Raw genomic sequence first — 19797 nt, 5'->3', positions numbered from 1 at the left:
ACAAGGACTGCATTTGCCTTTGTCCTGTGCTATGGCCTATATATCATTTCCTTTTCTGTACCCCTCCCTGGCACAGGGGGTTCCTCCATCACTGCTGTTGTCCCTACCACGTGTACTCTGGCTGCCAACTTGTAGCTGTATTTGTGTGCCTGAAGCTTCAGAGCTTCAACAAAGTCAAGAGCCCAGTGGCATTGGTATAAAAATGCAATGAGAGAAACTAAACAAGTAAAAAGTGGGAAGAAAAATGGAGAGAAGACAATTTTCCTTACTCTTTTCTTTAGAAGTATTAGCTGTTCTGTCATACTGGGCACAGGGCTTCCCTGCCTTAATGTCTACTTCGGTCCTTATTAATACAGCAGGGTAGTTTTAAATTTTTTGCCACCCATGTGTCCTGCTTTTGGAAGTTCTCCCAGCTCCTATGACATTGATTACTTGGGCTAGTGGTGCTTTTGATGCTGGCTTTATTAAATTTAATTTGGTGTGCACATGTGTACAAGCCTTAGTTTTGTACTCAGAGTTGTCTAAAAGCTACTTCTCCCTGAAAATACCAGGCAATCACAAATTTACTTGGTTTAGCTGGGAAGTTAAAGTTTTTAGCATTTAGCAAGCACCTAAATATACAATCTCTTTGTAAATGTGAAGGTAGCTTTTAATCTTATTCCTGTTCTGATGCTTTCAGATTTTGCTCCCTACCTGTTGTCAGCTCTGAAAAAGGATACTGTGATATCATTGTAAGTTTTTTTCCAAGATGCCAAGGGAAGGAAAGGAAACTACTATCAGCACTGAGCCTTTCTTGAGGAGTCTACAAAAGTAATGACATATGTGCTGGACCTTATACCTATTTTAGTGCAGTAGAGATAAAGACTCTCCCCTTGAAATTAATTGGTGGTTTGACCCTCAAAACTGGGGACTAAAGTAGTTAATCTACTGCCATGAACACTAAATCCAAAAGAACACAAAAGAGGGGAAAAAAACCCTTGCATTTTGATTAAGAAATCGTTTTTGTGCATGAAGAGCTTGTTACTAAGAAATTACTCCCATTTTCTTTTCTGATCTTGGATAGAGGGCAGACTTAATTGAATGGTTTTATTTATTTAAGTTTTTATTTATTTATTTATTTTATTCAACACTTGAAGTTGTACTTCTATCTTCCACAGAGTAAAACATGAGACATTCTTGCCTTACAAACCATTTCAAAAGTAATAACTAATGGTTTTATTTTTATTTACTTCCTTCTTTTAGTTTAATAACTACCTTAGATAAGAACTTCATGGAGAAGCAATGTTTGTAACAAGTGTGTATAAGAGGGAAGGACTCAGGAGAAGGTAAGGATGGAGAATACCAGTTCTTTGAAAAAATGTGCAGAAGACTTGAATTTAGTTTAGTAACTGATCTTCAAGTAAGCATTTTCTCAGTGCTGAAGGCAGACAAAAATCAGATCTAACGACTGAGAGCCTTCAGAAATAGTGAGGGAGGATCTACTCAGCAAGTCCTTGAATTTTTAAGGAATGTTCTGTTCTTCCATTTCCAGCCCACATGCCAGACACATACCTCCCTTCAGGGTGAAAAAGTGCTTGCCCTTTTTGAGTATGACTAAGCAGAGGGCTGTTTTATAAACTGAAAAGTTCTTGCAGAAGCCAGTGCACATGTCTGGAGCACAGTGTTTGCACTTGGGAGGAGGGTAAACAGTGCTTTGGTTTCTAAGCTTGTTGTAACTCAAAGTGTACCAATTGAGCTGAGAGCTGATCAACTGCAGTGACAAAAGCTTGCTCTGTCAGATGATTTAATGAAATTAATTGAAAATGGTGCTCCCTGATATGCCTCCCCATGCTGTTTTGCTCAGACTCTGAAGGCTGGCAGCAACCATGAAGAGCTGTGTGCTTCCCCTGTAACCTCACACTTGCTGCACCCCAGGGCACTGCAATGAGCTCTGCTGCTGCAAAGGCTCCTTGGGTGGGGTTGTGTCTTGTTTTGTTGGATTTTTTCCCTAATACTAGGCCAAAAAGGTTATTTTTTTTTACAAATACTTCTTGTGATGGAGAAGTCTTTCAAAATATATTTCTCTAAAAGACCCCTAAAAGATTTTACCAAATTCCAAAACTGGATTTGCAGGATACTTAAGCAAAAAGTACAATCCTCTGTTCCCTATTTCTATCCAAGTCTTCACCAAAATTCATTTACTTCAGTAGCACTTACTTTATTTTAGCCCTGCATTCTTATGCTTAAAGTATTCATGGACTATAAAATAGTTCATCTATTGCAGTCATCTTTAAACAGCTTTAAACCAGAATAATTGTAGCCTCTGTGCAATTATTTCCCAGACCCTCCTGCTGTGAATATTCAAAACTAACTAGTTATTTCAACGAATTTCTAAGCCACATATGATTTTTTTAAAACTTATTTTTGCCCTCATTCTTTATTGTTGACTGGGCTGGTTAATTGAAAACAGATTAAGCTGAGATTTTATTAAATATTAGAGTGTCAAAAGAAACTTAAAACAGCATCATCGGAGAGAATTTTAATTCAATTGGAAAAGCTAGATTTCACTGGAGGGTGGAGCAATTATTGAAGAATAGGCAAAATATTCTGGGAGAGATGTTACAAGTCTTTAAAAATTGCGTTTTAATTCTCTAACTTTTACATTGATATTAGCTCCAGGATCATTACATTTTTGGCACCTAATTTCCTAATTTATAAAATTAGTTTTGTAACACAACAAATTTGGTTTTCTAAAATTATACATTATACTTTCGAAACCTTTTTGAGTCTGTAATAATTTTTTCTCTCCAACAAGCTAATGAAATTAAGTTACCTCGGCAAGTTTTCCAGTCCTCTCCTTGCTTTACTAAACCAGGTTACAAAAGGAAAAAGGAGCAGAAGTACAGCAGAAAATGTATATTGCTTACCTTACCTGTAAGCTTAGGTGGGTGTTGTAGGTAACTGGGTCCTGTGAAGTGCAGCAGAACGACAAAAGAAGCCTTACTAACTTTGCAGCTAGAGTCTATTTTTAGAGGAGGTTTTGCTGACTCTGACCTTGAGTGCTACCCACTCCAAATGACAATCTTTACATCTGCTGGTAAAACTATTCCCTGATGTGACCTGAAACATTAAACCTGGCAGTTTAGTTATCTAGTCTTGGTATGACTGAGATAACATGATGCCTGCACGTTGACTATAATAAAACAAACATCATCTTTGATGTTGTCCCCTTGTCAAGGCCAATGCTATGTTTACTGCTGCATGTGGGTGAGGAGCATTGCACTGCTGTTTCCTGTCATGCTGTGCACAAGTGATTTGGCACTGGCACAATGGGCAAATGGGAGAGGTGGCATCTTCACAAGGTCCATTTTTCTTGCATGTGTACTACCAGAAAACCATCTTCCCCTGCTTCTTGTTTTGGTTTTCTCCAGTGCCAACACTTTCAGTACCCATCTAACTTATGAAATGCCTTTCTTTGCTGGGAGAGCCACATGGTGCTCAGCCCTGCTCAGATCTGGTGACATAAGTGCAGCTTGCCAAAAAGAGGCAGAGGTGCACCCTCCAACCTTTAAAAAATTCTCTACTTCCCTAAAGAGCTCCATGACTTCCTGCTGAAGGAAGCCCAAAACTTTCTCTGGTAAGTTACATCCAGATTCATCAAAGATCAAAGCTGGATTCACTGGTGTCAGAGCCACACCTCTTCCACTCCAGTACTTTGCTGCTGTGAGTGGTGACCTTCATGGCCACAGGGATGAAGGGCCCGGGGATCACACACGAGCAGCTGTACACAAAATCCTCCACCTGGGCATTTGTTCTGCAGCAAACCCTGCCTCAGAGCTGCAACTCTCACCACAGCATTAGGAGGAGATTTTGATGCTGTTGGACATAGGCTTGTGATGACCTAAGATCCAGCTATCACATGAGTATTGATATTTCTTCAGAGAAATTCTTCAGATCTTTTGCCTTCTGTGTGAAAGTGGGAAAAAGAGGCAAAGAGATCAGTCAGGGCAAGTGTGTGATATTGGAAGTATCCCTTTGGTCTCTGGACCCTTTTTCTTCTGTTGAGTTGACTATCCTGGGAATGATTTCTCTGAGCAGACCTGCATGCACTGCTTGCCTATCTTTCTGCCTCACAGTGCTCTCTACTGTCACACCAGTGCCTGCAAAAAGCAGCCAGCTATTGATGGAAACCTCTTGTGGAACTTTTTAAATTTCTTGCAAAAACAAACAGTCTTCTGTGACTGCAAATGCCCTGCCCTACCAAAGATTCAGGTTGCCTGACCATTTTTTTCCAAAGTACCCAAGTCCTACAGTAGCTGCCATTATTTTTCAGTGGGACACAAATTCCTGACTCTGTCAGTTATTTTTAATGTTGCATTAAATCCTTTCAATCACCTTTGTCGTCCCTTGTCTGTTTAAAAGATAAAAGTTCATCCCAGAAGGACCAGGGCCAGACCTGGCCATGGCCTGTGGCTAATGCTACAATACAGATGTGAAGTAATAACAAAGAGTTTCAGTTCAAGTTCTAGGCATTGGATCTGCTGCTGTTTCATGCTAACAGCATCACTCTAGCCAAGTTGCTGCATTACGGAGCAGCCAAGCTCCTCCCTGCCAATTATTCAGACAGTCACTCTTAAAATGAGAAAGAGCTTGGATGCTAGAAACCTGCTGTGCCTTCTAGGATACCTTGTAAGGTTGTTTGCAAATTAATTCTGTACTGATAACAGAGAAACTTTGTGGAGGAGGAGATACAGACCCCATATTACAGAAACTGGCAGCAGTTGCTTTATCCCTTGCCGGTAACCCAGTATGGGTAACATGGGTAAGATGATCCAGCAGAGCAGCAGTGCTGGTGAGAAGAGGCTGCTCTGTGAGGTCTGTGTGCCTCAAGGATGGGCAGTGAGTGGTCTGCTGCTTGTCTCTTACCAAGGTTGTAATTCTGATGAGATCCATAGCATTACAATGCTTTGTGGTATTTTTATTTTCAGGCAGGCATCTGAAAAATAACTATTTTTCTGTCTGAATGGCTGACAATATGAGCCCGTGTTCCCTTCTTTCTGTAGGGTCCTGAGAACATGTGCATAAGGTCACTCACCTCCTGGAAAAGTCACAGAATGGGTAAGATTGGAAGAATGACCAGTGGTCATCTGGTCCAACCTCCCTGCTCAGGCAGAGTCATCCTAGAGCACATTGCACAGAATTGTGTCCAATTTTGGGGACTAGTTCTTTGTGTTTCCATTAGTTTTGTTTTTGTTAAGTAAAAAATCCTAGCTGCTGAGATGTTTTGAGAGTGGCTAATGACTTGGAGTGCTTTGAGCCTGGACACACAGAAAACACAGCAGGAAGGCTCTCATTTTGGAAGAGGTAAGCACCGGCCTTCTGGAAAGTTGAATTGTTACCTCAGACTCCTAAAAGCTGACATGTGCTGTGTTATTGGTCATTTCTGAAAATCTTGGCCAAACTGATGATGGTGCTTTGAACACACAGATCACACCTCCTTCCTGGAGCCTTGCCTGCATCCAGCTTGCTCATGTTCTGTGTGCAGGTCCCTGTTGGGGATCAGCTCCCACTGGCACCAGGTACCACTTTCTGTTGAACAAGAGTATGGAACTGTGGGAAGAATGAGAATCAAAGTCCCATCCAGACGGAAGAGTTGGGAAAAGGGCATGGGGGGAGGAAAGAGCTGCTTTTTTTTCCCTTGAAAAAGAAGTCTTAGAAGGAATGAGCTTGTTCCACAAAGGAAAGGGAAAGAAATTGTAGATTTCTGGCCAGAGCACATTAGAGGTACAGTTGGAAAAATCTGACACACTAAGACTTGAAATTTTTATGTTAGTTTAAAGAAAAACTCTGAGTAAAGTTCTGCTTTAGAAGACTTCCCTCCCCCATTCCAACCTGGTGAACTGGAAGATTTCCTCTTCGCTACAAAATACGTTCTTATTTGGAAAAGCTGGGTTTTTAACAATTTCATGGGAAGAGTAAGTATATAATTATATAAGATGGTCCTAATGGACATTTGCAGCTGCACTGAGATGCTAACAGCATGCAGAAACCATTATGTTTCCAGTTGTTTGGCAAAAGTTAAGAAACCTTTTATATATATATATATATATTTTAAAGTTAACTGTAAAGTAAATCCAGATGGTTCTGTCTCACACAGACAAGCAGTCTTCAAACTAGACATATAGTTGTAGCCTGGCTATAACTTGTTTTGATTACTGCAGATAGAGAGAAATGCTTTAAATGACTGCACCCTCCTCACAAAATGCTGCATGCCCTTGATTCTTGCTGAAGTCAACTGGTGTTTATACAGCACTACATAAAACTTGTCTGACAAAACCTTGCGTGCAGGAGTATCTCACTGGGTGTTACTCATTTAATTTCTCTTTATACTGAAGTATTGCTTAATGGCCCCCATCAGGACTGGGACTCTGCTGAGACAAGCATTGCAGACCCATAAAACAAAAATGACAATTGCTGCCCTAAGAACCTACTGTTTGAGCCTAGGTTTGTGCTTCCCTCTTCATCTCCCAGCTACAGATTGCCAGAAAATATTGGTTGTATGCTTATTTTTGATTGATGTATTCAGAGTTTTATTTGATTCTTTAATAAGCGCTGTCTGTTGTGTTCATTACTTCATTTCAGCCAGACGTCGGTTGTGTTGCTGCTATCAGCAGGGGAATCAGAATTATGTTGACTTGTGAGGCCATTCTGCAAATCAAATCAAAGGGGCAGCTTTGCTTCACAGAGCAAGGATTTCAGTGGCTGAATGTTTTCAGCTGATGCATTAAGGAGCATTTCTAAAAGTCTGAAAATAGGAGGAACTGAAAGGTGCATCAGAAATTATAGATTTGTGGTATGTTATTTTTTTTATGTTTTGTGGTTTTCTTTTTTTACTCAATAAACAAACATTCTTGTAGATAAAGGTTGATGTTGTTTTATGACCTTCTTAGGCAGTATTGTCAGGAGGGTAATTTGGATTTGACCTGATAGGAGTCAAATTTACTGACCAGTGCATCTCTTGCTATGTCTGTGACAGGGCTAATAGTCCAGTATAGTGGCTGTGTTTGTAAGAGAGTATGTGAGAAAGGGACAAGCAAGTTCCCTGGGGGTTAGGAAGGAAGGACCCCAGTCCTGAACAAGGCTCCCTGGGTTTGTGGGGTGAGGCTGGGGCCAGGGCTCTGAAAGGCATTTTGTTCACTGTTCTGCTTTTTCTCTCACTGTCAGCAGAAAACATTTTCTGGGAGATTTGTGTTGAAATGGAGTATAGGTCCCAAGGCATAGTAATGTGGAAAATAAGGATGATGTCTTTCTTGTAACCTCCCCTTACTGGTGAATGCTGGGAACAGGGAGAGCCTGGGGCCCCAAACTGCTGACTCCCCTGTTGCTTAGTCAGTGCTAAGAGGAAGCCCTGCAAGGAGAGCACCTACCAGAGGAATCCTCTGCAGAGAGAATACCCAGTGAGTGCCTCATTCTGTCCTGTGCAGGGCATCCTGGTGTGCTCCTCAGGCCCAAAAATGGGGCATCTCCAACTGGTCAGTGTTTAAACCGACCTCTAAAGAAAATGGCATTGCCAAAAATCAAGGGGGTTTTGTCCCTAATTTACCACAGTAACACACACAGAATTGCACCTAATTCTCTTGACAAGAGAATTGGGAAACTGCCACAGTCTGTTTCTACTCTTGCTGTATGTGGGGATAAGAAACTCTTTTTCTTTTAGTTCTCTGTATCGTTAATAACATATTGCTGCAGAGGTTCCAGAAATGTGTGGTCCAACCTATTTCCTAAGCATAGCATGCTTAAAAAAATAAACAAAAAAAGTAGATACTTGGTATGTAACTCCGATCAGAAAAATTGTCCAGACATGCTGAGAGCAGGTTTCAGGTCAGAGTAATCTCATGGTATATGGAGTGCCAAATATAGATTTAAATAGAGCTGGGAGACAGAAATTGGATTGATGTTTGCTGTCCACTTGGTACAGGCTTCTGACTTGCTGGCAGGGCAAATGGGGAAACACCAGAGTTGCTGTGCCACTGGTCTGGTGTCTGTTCCACTGACTGTGGTCAATAACAAACCCATTAAAGGAAACTACATGAAATCTGTGCTCCCCACTTATGGGATAAATTTTCTGCCCTAGAGAAAATCTGTTTACTCTTCCCACTCCACCTCCTTAGATAAAGTTTGGCTGAAAGCCTTAAGTTTTACATCTTTTTCCAAAACTATTTATTTTCTTCCAATGTAAATTGTCTCTGATGGTGGTTTTTCTTATTTATATGACTATATTATATTCTCTTGAACTCTTCTGTGGTCTTTGTCTCCAAGTGTTCAGATAATGAGTTGGACAGACTAAATAATGATGACAACTATAACACTAACTGGTTTGAAATGTCCCCTTTTCATTCTTCCTTAGCAAGCCTGGGGGAAGTTTACCCACCCACTGCTCAGGTGCAGCTGTTCTGCTGTACTTGGAACATCTGGTCCAGTGGTACCATATGGCTATGACCTACTGTCCCTCTACAAGTAATCAGCTGCACTTCGTGTTATAAAACCCCACAACAGCAAAGCAATGCCTCATAATCCACCAGAAATGCTCCAAACCACCTCAGGGCAAGTGCCTTTTAATGGCTCTTTGCTCTGAGTTTGATCAGGTTCCAGACTATTTTAAGCTGAGAACACCATAAATGCTGGAAATTAGATATTTAATTTCAGGAAGAATGCAAAATCCAGATTGAGTAGATCTGCAAAGCAGAAATAGGGTTGTTACATTATGAGAGAGATAGCAAGGCTGCCTTAATAGATGGCATTCAAGTACAGCTGCTTATGGCTCTTAACTGGTGTTGGCCCACAAAATGCATACTTAGAAAGGAAATCGAGGAGAGCTAACACATGCCTGCGGGCTTTGAAGTTGTTATTATCATCCACATGCATAAGAACGGGAGATCCTCTCTAGTCCAGCAAGTACTGAGAAATGAATGAGTTTGGCGCATACATCAAAGGTCTTCACTTGTAATTTGCTTAAGAGATTAAAAATGAAATATGAGGGAATTATTGAGGAAGAGCAAGCTGCTGTTTTTTCCCCCCTTGCAGCAGGAAAGAACAATTGAGCATCTCTTCTGACTGAAAGTGATTACTGAAAGGCTTTCTGACAACCTGGAGCAAAACAGCAGTTGCATCTTAGTTTCACTGACATCAAATAAGCTTTTGATGTACTGAGACCCAACTAGACCTGTCCAGTGCCAGGGATTGTCTTTGAGAAGCAAACAAACTTCATAAAGCTCTTTTTTTTAAAGAGCCACAATCTCTAAAGCAATGCATTGCCAGACCATGAAATGTGCTCTGCGTTTCAGCTACCAGAAATATTCTATTTCAGAAATAAACTAACAAAACTTAGTGGCAAACACCTGAAGCTTGCTATTTTTCCCATGCCTGTCAAATGTGATTTTTACTAAGGTTCTTGAGTCTGAGTAACCATTAGGAAGGAGAAAGCATTGACATGTTATTGTGTCATGGCCAGATTAGGAGATATGGAAGCTTGGTAACAACCATGGTCTTCTGGGAAAAAGCTACAAAAGCCTTGGAGGTGGAAGGAGGAAACAAACTAGCTTTCAGTAGGCTTGCAGAGTGTGAGAAACCCATACTTTTGGGATTTGAGCAAAGACTGTGATGAATTTTTGAAAAGAATCCAGAGATATTGGCAGAGGTCTAGATCATGTAAGTCTTCCCATTGCACATCCTTTTCTGTGGCTGAGTCAGAGATGATTTGGAAGGACTTGTTGCTTCTGAATCAAGATCACATACCTTTAAACAGAGCCTGGCCTTCTTTGGAACCGATACAGGAAATGATGGGTATTAGTCTATAATGTGACCCAAAATGCAAGATGCTGACTACAAATCATTTCTGTGCTTACTTTGGTAATTTCCTTGACAGCATAAAATTTGTATGGTTTGTCTATCATGCTTTAACACCTTTTCTCCCCTTCACCACATAAATTCTTACTGAGTGTTCTTGGTCCACATCATCTTCTTTAGGTTGGAATTTTACCAGCTCTTCTATGTTCTGAAGTGGGTGGTCCTTAAAAAAATCTTGTCTGTTATTTTGTGGTCCCTTGAGTAGAATATCACCAGTCCAGCTCATTTATTGTTTTTATATCATGGAGGCACAAGGCAGTAGTAATAAAAATGAGAGTAGGTTTCCCAGTCAGAATTAATCAACTACATTTATGAGCATTGCTGCTCTTAGTTCTGCAGTGTTAAAATAGTCTCTTGTTAAAACAGCCAGTCTCTCCCACGTTTTTCAACCCATAAACACATGCTGAGAATTTTGAGACAAGCTATTAGCTTGACCCACTGCTTTTCCAGTAAGACATCAAAGCACCTGCAAGCATCCATTCAACACACCTTATTCCAGCTGTTACAAATGCTGATTTCACTGTAAATTATGGATGCAGTCCTCTGCATTTTCCTGACTTACAGACAGTGAAGTGACAACCAATTATTTTAAACGAACATTAATGCAGAAGATTTTCACATGAATGAAAATGACCTCCAAGCCACCACAGACCTGAGAACACAGCCCAGTGGCAGAAAGTAGCATGGAAAGGGGTGTCATGAGATGATTTGCTGCCAGAAAGGGAGTGCCAGGGGATGGGACTGGCCATCAGGAACACTTACTTAAGGAGCAAAACTGTGGGAAAATTGGCTGGATGGTCATGAGATGATTTTTTAAAAATCTTTGCAGGAAAAGAGGACTTGGAGCTGAGATGCAGACCATACGTTTTTGAAAAATCTGAGCTATCAACTGGTGTTGCTGCCTAATGCAATTATAGCTCATTTGCTATCAGAAAAGCAATCTGTATAAACAGTGCATAAAATTATTGCTAAGCACATTTTTGAAATGTCTTGAAATGTTTAGTGCTATGAATAAGCCTGGTTTTAGAGAAAGAGAACTATGTGGCATGCCAGAGATAAATACAGGTTTTACCTATTGACTTGTCTCTTTAAAGAGAGAGGAAGAGAGCAGGTGGAGGGGGGAAAACCTAAAGGAAGAAAAACTTGAAAGTAGAATACATCAAATATTGTTTCCTTGGAAACAAAAAGGAAGATTACATCACAGGGTTCAAGCCTATAAATAGAAACTTAGCAGTGCAGATACAGAAGAGACTCGTGTTCCTAGAGAGAAAATGTAGAAATGAAGATGACCTCCCTTTAGACACTGCTGTCACAATGCAGTCAGCACAACCTGATCGTGAGGACCAGCAGTAAATTTAGCTGATGGTACATGACAGTCTTCTCTCAATTAGCTGTAGCAGTCAGCTCAGGGAACCAGTTCAGCTGGTGAGAAGAGGCACAATTTTCAGGCTGCTATAAATACCATCAGTGTCTCCAGAGCCCTGCTATGCTGCTGTGGCAGAAATTACTAAAAGTCTTCAGCCTGAACTCTAAATCCTTTGGGCAGCCATGACAGGGCAGTGAAAACATCAAATCTGTATTAATGTTTGTAAGAAACAACCCGGGCAAAGCATCTCTGCTCTGGTGGGGGCTCAGGCCTTTGGAGAAGATAAGCTGCAACTCACAGGAGTGACTCAGGGGTTCTGTCCTCCTGTGGTCCCCACTGAACCCTGCCCCCTTCTCCTGTCTCTCTCAACCCTGCTGCATTTGTGTGACTGTGTTTTCTGTGCTGAGGGCTATGGGGGTGAACAGGGGCACCTGAGGAGGCTCTGGAGGCAGGCACAGAGGGGTGGCTCAGCACACACTGGGTGCCTGCCCCTGCAGCGAGCTCATGGTCTCTGCAGTGTTGGGGGCCAAGCTCTTGCATCCTGCTCATGTGTCAACTGTGACTGCAAGTGTTTTCTGTTTCTGAGTTATGTTTCCTGATGCTATGGAATATTTATACCATTGGTTACTAAACCAAATAACCATGTTTTTATTGTTACAGATGAGTTCCTTTGGACTATGCAGTGGTTCATCTTACAACTTTTCCTTTTTAGTGACATGAAACTTTTGCAGTTGAACATCCATATGGGTGTGTATAAACAACACTGCTAAAGGATAGCTCCAAAATTGGGCAATTCATGCATCTTATGGGCTAATGTAGCTAAATCTGCCTTCGGAAGACTAAAGCCTTGAATAAATCGTATTATTGTACAGTCTTTCCATATGTTTAAAAAAAAAAAATCAATTGGCTATGGCTCAGTTAGGAAACAATCCCCTTCAAACTGAAACACAGATTTGTTCCATCAGTTTGTATGTGATAACACAGGGCCTGGTCAAATTTCCACTTTCTGGTGGGAATAATTTTGGTTTGAGTAGGGAACTTAGTGTGACCAACAGCTCACAGAGGATTGCTCCTTCCCAGAGCTGACAGAGTAGGGACTGAAGGCGCTGGTAAATGAAAAGATTTCTTAAATGTCCCATTGTCACGGATGTTGATGATGCTGTAACATATATGTATGTATACATCCTTCCCTGGCACTGCTCATTAAAAGGCATAGCCAAGTCAATGAAACAGCATATGCTCCCAGCTGCTTTAGCCCTAGGACACGGTGTGCCAGGTGGCAGGACTCTACTCTTGTAGCTTTTTTTCCATGTCTTGTGACATGGTACATACTCCTAAATCTACCAGACAATGTCCACTTTCCTTGACAGGGAAGAGGAGGAGGAAGTTTATTGCCCTTGTCAAGAAAATAATGAAAACAATGAACTTGAAGACAAAGAATAAAATCGCATGCTTTAAAAAGACATTCTCACAATGGGAAAGGGTATATATGTGTGTGATACAAGAGTTCTAAACATCTGGGACTGGCAGAAATACAGCTCTTGCTTAGGTAGATACAGGGGTCATTTGCATATGTCTGAGTCCAGCTGTGATTCTGGATCTAAGACTGCTATTACCATAATAAATTTTTAAGAACTCAGAGCTGTAAATGTCTAGTGCTATGGGAAATCTGGATAGGATTTGATAGGATTTGAACCTTGTAGTTTGTGTCAATCTTCAGTTTAATCTTGTTGTTTTAATTTGAAAGCATTGTAAAGGATTTGGCATACTTCTTTTCATGGGAAGAGTGGTTTGAGTGGGGAGGGGATGCTGATACGATGGTGCTTTCTTGGACTTGCTTGGGTTTGCTGCTGTAATCTCTCATCTCTGAATCATTGTGCCTGCACAGTTTGCTTTTTTCTTTTCAAAATATAAGTTCTACATTGTAAGTTGATATTCTGTGGTGCAATGTTCTGCCAGTATAATCACAGAGTTCCAGAAGTTACATTGCATGGGGAAACGACTAGAATATGTAGATTTTTTAGGATTTTTTTCCAAGCAGACCAAAATTAAGTTCTTTAATTTTTTAGCAGACCAGTACCTTTATTGGCAGGCAAGCATTTCTGAGCTTTGGGATGACTGGATGACCACATGACCAGCCTGAGAAAGATGTTTTAGTATTTGTCTATTAAAATGCTTTTGGATAGGTGGCCAGTCATTCTGCTGTGACATTGGTACTTGACATCTGACCAAAAGGAAATGGGATAGCAGAGATGCTGTGAAATTGACCTACATGTGTGAAGCAGGCTGGATTGGAAACTAGAGGACTTGTTGGAGGTTAATAGTGATGGTAAAACCAGCATGTAACCACGGGGAGGTATAATGGAGTATAAACTAACTTTCTTTTCTTAAAAAAATTGACAGTAGGAAAAGCCATCAGGTGAATTGAAGAATGGTGTGAATTGATAGAAAACAATTTTGGTTGTAAAAATCTAAATACTCCTTTGTGTTACTGACTTCCCCCAAGCACTCTACATCCCTGAAGAGCCACATCCTGCTATTCTGCCTGATCAGATGAGCTGTTTAAATTAAAAGCACTGTGAGACTAACATGCATGCCAAAACTGTTTTCCTTGTTATAGTTTTCATTTCTTGTTATATTATGTCTCCTTTGATTAATTCAAATATGTAGGAAATGAAAAAGATGGTCACTGATTTTTAATCAGTTATGTATTCTAGTCAGGTATCAGCTAATTACACACAGACAATTAGCAGTTGCATCTGAGAAATGTGTTGCTTAGCCTTCACCTGTGCAGAGTGTGCAAGGCTGGGACTTCCCTAGGACAACTGAGGAGAAGGAGAGCAGTGTCCCCTGGCCTGTGATGGTATTTGGTTTCGGGATCCAGGAGCTGGGGTGCAGCCTGTCCCTGCAGCCAAGTGCTGCCTGGCTGAAGAGGCTGGTCTTCACCAGTGTAGACTCTTCCTTCTGCAAAACCCTTGGCTAGGGAACGTCTTCTGGTTGTTATGTCTTTAAATCATCTTGTTGTTGGCCATTATAGATTGAACCCCTTAGAAATGTTCTCTGCATGGGTGACCTAGCCAAGTCACATGTACTGGTATCTCCAAGCATGGCCACAGCCACAAAAATTGTGTAGCTTTTTGATAGTTACACATATACACACAGAGGATTGGAAATGCAAGTCAATGAATAGAACAAAAAGTAAATTTAATTCTCCAGATATTCTTAGTTTGAATAGTCGCTGATAAAATGTTTTTCCTGCTAACAAGAATAGCAAAGAAAATTGTCTTTGAGTCCAGCCCTGGGATCCTGCTGTGTTTCTCTTGTGAATGAGAAATGAAAAGTGGCCATTCATTGCTGTATGATTATTTTTCCCCTTCAATGGAGTGTGGGGGGAGAAAACCTCTAAAATCCAAGTTTTCTATGAGTCCAGAAGACTAAAAGCATCAGGAAACCTCTGGAGGGAAGTAAAAAGTTATGAATGGAGAATAAAATACTGATGCAGAGCAAAAGGGCTGTTGTGTATAAAGAGCAGATGGGAAAATGTTGAGTTTCAAGTTTAAAAGACAAGGATCTGAATCTCATTCAGCTGAGCAGGGGAAGTGGTTTGGGTTTCCTTTCCTTGGAGGTTGGCTCCATTTGATGAATTGTCGAGATGTGCTATAAATGTTTAAGATTTATAGGAGAGGCTCCAAGTAATACTAATGAATAACTAAAAATAGATATGATAGGAAAATATAAACTGACAAACAGATCATCCAACACAACAATAACTTCATAATCATGCAACTATTGCCAACTAAGATGGGAGACATGGCTTGAAAATGAGCTTTTGTTTTTCACATCTGAAAGTTAAAGGGGTCAGAGTGGAAACAGATGTTCTTGAAAACAATGTGTCAGAATAACTCTAGTAACAGCCAATTGTTGCCAGAGCTGAGCAAATAATTCCTTGCTTACTCTTCACTGGCTGATGGTTTTCCAGTGGTGGGTGGGGTTTTTGTAAAGAACTGATTTATTTATTTATTCATTGTAAGCAGCCTAAATGATGTTGATGCAAAAATTTTCAGTGTCTCACTTCTTACAGCTCTGTGCTTCTTGGAAATTTTTGTTGAAGAGCTGTTGATCTTCCAAAAGTGATCTTAAGGGCTTTGATGGATCATTTTGGTTGTAAATGTTAGTGAATATTTCATTTTTGATATTTAATATTAGATGAATTGATGAATTATAATTGCTATTGAATTAGGAGGAATTAGATGTTTCATAGAAAGGGATTTGTAGAACAGCAACTGTCAGAAGTGTTTTACACTGGGAATAACCACACTAGATCTTATCTACCACAATAGCAGAATTATTAAGCTTTCGTTTTCAGTTCTGTCTGCTGAACACCTGCAGAAGAAAAACATTCAACTCAATGGCTCATGGGTGGACAGACAGAAGCATCAAAGATCCTTTGAGCTGCTATGAACTTAGTCTGTGCTGGATGTCTGCTTAATGTGCTGGAAGATCTTTGTGGTCATGAAGATGACTGGCAACAAGCAGGACCAGTCTGCAGCAATTGGGGGACCCTATTCCTTGACAAGTAACATTTTGTGTGAGAGGAGGCTCTGCCCACATCTTGAGCAAAAGCCAGATTAGAAGTGTGAGCTGAATCCCAGTCTTGCTTTTGAATTTGATGTTTTTATCAGCTGGTTGGACTTGCTTGTGCAGATTTTCTATTTGTAATATTGTGAAAATATTTTTATTTGCAATGATATTTCCATTGGGAGATGCCTTTGTCTTCACTGAGAGTGATTTCAAAAGTTAATCTCTGGAGAATACTGCATCTTGTTTTGCAATATTCAGTATGCCCCTTTACAAAGTAAAGTAAAAGATGTTACTCTTTTCCAGATACCATCATCACCCTTACTTGCCACTACCTTTTTGTCTGAAATGTGGGCAGAGCTCAAAGATTTGGGGAAGTTGTCACGAACTTCAATTTAGTAATCAAATGAGAAAACTCTAGATAAGACATGATATGACAATATCAAAAAAGCTGCTCTGTGGCAGGATGGAGAATAGCTACTGGCAGAGGAGGAAGAAAAAGGACAATTTTTTAGAGAATGAAGCAGAGAAAAGTTTGCTTGAACAGCTGGGGTTGTTGAGCATCAAGATGATGGAATGATGTTATAGAGGCAAAAGCAGGCGGAGGAGAGACAGTGCCAGATCCTCAGCTAACATTGCTGGGTATTTTTAGGAGTGCTTCCTGAGAGTGCTTTCTGTATATAAACAGTCGAGGTTCCAGGAGGCAGCGGTGAGGGGGAGCAGTGTAACTCAATGATACTTTTACTGCAAATAGTACATTGCAAAGAGCAAACTGTTTGACTTTATTAAACTGCAGCCTCCTGCAACAGATCAAGGGTCTAGTTTCTAAGCAAAATAATTGTAGCCTAAAGAAAACTTAAATGTTGAAAGTCCCATAGGCCCTAGATTCCTGTTTGACTTGGCTTCAGGAGCTGCACATACTATTTGAACCTTAGACTATGAAGTAAATTTGCAAAGCACAAGCTGTTTTGAAGCCCCTTTCCACACTAACACATAGCCTTGTTATCAGAAAAATACAGGACAAAAGACAATGGGAGGAGGATCAAGTCTGGCATGTGGGCTTGACAGTACATTGCAATTCTGGTGGGGCTGGCAGGAGCTGGGCAGATCTGGTCTAGGCATCAGGGCTATGCAGGAGAATGTTGCCTGGGCTTGGGCAGTGACAAGGTTAAAGCAGAATCAGAGCCATGGGCTATCTTGGAACAGGGCAGCGTAATGCAGAACCGAGATCTGCCCGAGACTGCTTCCCTCCACCTTTGTTTACAGGCATGGGGGTTATTTAAGGTTCTGTATTTGAAGAGTGGTCCTGTGTGTGCTGGAAGCAAAAGCTATGGATGAAGATGTTCCCATCAGAGAGCAGCATCCTTGCTGCAGCAACTCAAAAGCTACCTGTGCAAGGAGGAATGAATCAATGCACCCACGAGAAAAAGGCTGACACTCTTAGCTGTTGCCACTACACATGGTGAGTACCTGGACAATATCTTGGCTGGTATTTCTTTCCATGGGAAACCTGTCCTTGGCACCATCTCTTTGCATGCAACTTGTTGAAAATTTCTGTCCTCTCTTCCCTTGGCTCCTTGCACAGCAGATTTATGGTCTCATTTTCCTTTTACAAATAAAACCCTAAGTGCAAATCCAAAGGATAAATAACATAGTGCAGACATGCCCATGGCAATATTCTCTGTATCACTGGTGAAAGTCTGAGAGTAAAAAGCTAGCGAAGGCAAGATATCACATGTGAGAACACTCCTCTCATGTTTTTGTGCCAGTTCTGGAGGTTGGAGAGTAATCCTCCTGTGCTTTTCCCCAAACATCCTGAGCTGCAGCTCAGGCAAACTTCAGGTATCTTGTCTGCAAAAGGGGCCAAGGCACTGATCCTTCCTGGCAGGTTTTTTTGTGAGGGAGGTATACCAACTCCATCACACTGGTCAAGATTTCTCTTCATATGGACAGAATGGACAGGTGTTCATAAATAAACCTGAGCATTTACTCTGCACCAGGTCAGGGTGTTCATGGAAATGGTAGTGGTGTCACTTCCACTCTGCCCATTAACATTTTTGCTGTTCCAATTGCTTCCACCCTGCCTGTGGCCCCAACTGATGGGGCTTGGGCAGGAAATGTTTAACCAGGGCACTGGGCAAGTGCCACAGAGGCACCAAACCTGCAGGGTTGAGCTGGGCTCCTTTCAGCTACCTTGGCAGCACTGAAATGGACAGCTGCAGCCAGGACTAAACACCTTGAGATAGTCAGGGTGACTGTGGGGGAAGGAAGTTATTCCTTATTTCTCTGGCTGAGGTGGTGGTTTAAAACTTTGGATCTTGAAATTATACCACAAGATATATCTGGAACCACCCTCAATATTGTTTTCATTCTGCCTTGATTTCAGCTGCAATTTTAAGAGGCTTTTGTTCAACTAAGCACAGGGGCAATAAGCCTCAGTGTGCAGGACATGTGAGTCAGAGGTTAGGGCTTAATTGTCATCAATATAGAGCCTGCCCCTATGCCCCTGCCAGGCCACTCAATGGTGCTGCAGCCTTCACGGAGAGGGGAGCTAATGGTGGGGTCAAGAACATTATCTCATGAAGGGTGGAGAACCTGGAATGAGATGGGGGGGACCTGCATCTCACTGTCTGTGCTTCACAGCAATGCAGAGCACTCAAATTAGGCACTCCTCGGAAAAGGACTTTTTTGTCCTGGGGATTGGATTATTCTCTTTGGGTCTTTTTGAGTGTTTTTGACCTCTTATTTTTATTGTTTAGTTGGGTTTTTTTCCCCTGTTGAAGAGGAAGTTTTTACTATACACCTGTAATGGTGACAAGAGCCAGAAGGTCTGCTCTGCCAGTGCCCTAGCTTAGCTGGTATGCTGCAGCTCCACACACATGTATTGATCCCAGCTGCAAGTCATGGATGGCAGGGAAATCTGTGGCCTGCCCCGGCTGGAGAAAATAGTCACATAATGGCCAACAGGCCTCAGCTGGGGTAACTTTAGGCTCAGTCAATCTCACAAGTTGTTCACTTTAAGTTCTTCCCTGCAAACCACATCTGTTTCCAGATGGGCAACTCACTAGAAATTATGACTTGTCCTGATGGGCTCAATGCATAGAGATTTTGGACTGTTGTGTTTCATACACCCCCCTATGCTTTAATATAGGGAATGGCATGGGTTGAGTTTTAGAGGCTTGAAGGGAGTGGTTAGTAAGGCAACTAAAAATACTACTCACAAAACAGCTTCAGCATGGTCTGCAATAAAAAAGAATCCCCAGACAGACCAAGGTGGAAGAGACCCAAGTGCCAGGGGTGGTTCAGTCACCATGCTTACTGAAATCTAATCTCCTTGCTGTGGCAGGCAATAAGAGGCCTGTGAAAACTATAACCTCACTGATTTTTTCCATCATTAGCTATGACCTCGCTTCTGACTGCTTACTCCAGTCTCAAAGGATGGGACCCTTTCTGGAGGGAAGACCTGTGCCTCTGTTCCCTGAGAGGAAATTAGTCTGTAGCATTGCTATGCTTTACTTAATATGTTTATGAAAGTAGAAACACCACCTGAATTCCTCTATAGACTCTGCAGGGAAATCATGTTTCCATATTGCATTATGAGAAATGCAGCGAAGGTGTGCTATGTTCAGTTAATATTTTTAATGTATGGAGGTAAAAGAAACTTCAGTTCAGAAGAAGTTTATGCTTCCCTCTTTCTATTCAACATCCACGGTGCTATAAATACAAACTGCAGGGTACTTTCAGAACTGAGAGCCTTTAAGACTTCTCGAGGGAAAACATCACACCAAATTAATCTGCCGTCAAGTGGAAATTCTATATTGTTTGCATTTGCCAATGTTCTGTATGTGGCTGTAATTGCACTGAAGCAAATATCTGCTTCGAGTTCTTCACAAGATTAAATGTGGCCAATTGGGCGTAAAAGAGTAATTGAAATGCAGAGCTGCTGCTTTGGATTTGTTAGAGGCATT

At 41.2% G+C, this 19797-nt stretch overlaps 1 long non-coding RNA gene across 3 annotated transcripts in view; it reads left to right on the top strand.

The window, feature by feature from the left end:
* Positions 1 to 10788: 10788 nt before the first annotated feature.
* LOC148223010 (uncharacterized) overlaps positions 10789 to 19797 on the top strand; it is a 69084-nt gene continuing 60075 nt past the window's right edge. For all 3 annotated transcript variants that reach the window (XR_015805140.1, XR_015805139.1, XR_015805138.1), the window contains exon 1: positions 10789 to 17291. This is a non-coding gene — a long non-coding RNA (uncharacterized LOC148223010). The remainder of the gene's footprint in view (positions 17292 to 19797) is intronic.

This window comes from Sturnus vulgaris, chromosome 8, assembly GCF_052056855.1.
Source record: "Sturnus vulgaris isolate bStuVul1 chromosome 8, bStuVul1.hap1, whole genome shotgun sequence".
Classification (NCBI taxonomy): domain Eukaryota; kingdom Metazoa; phylum Chordata; class Aves; order Passeriformes; family Sturnidae; genus Sturnus; species Sturnus vulgaris.
This window is presented reverse-complemented; position numbering and strand designations above follow the sequence as displayed.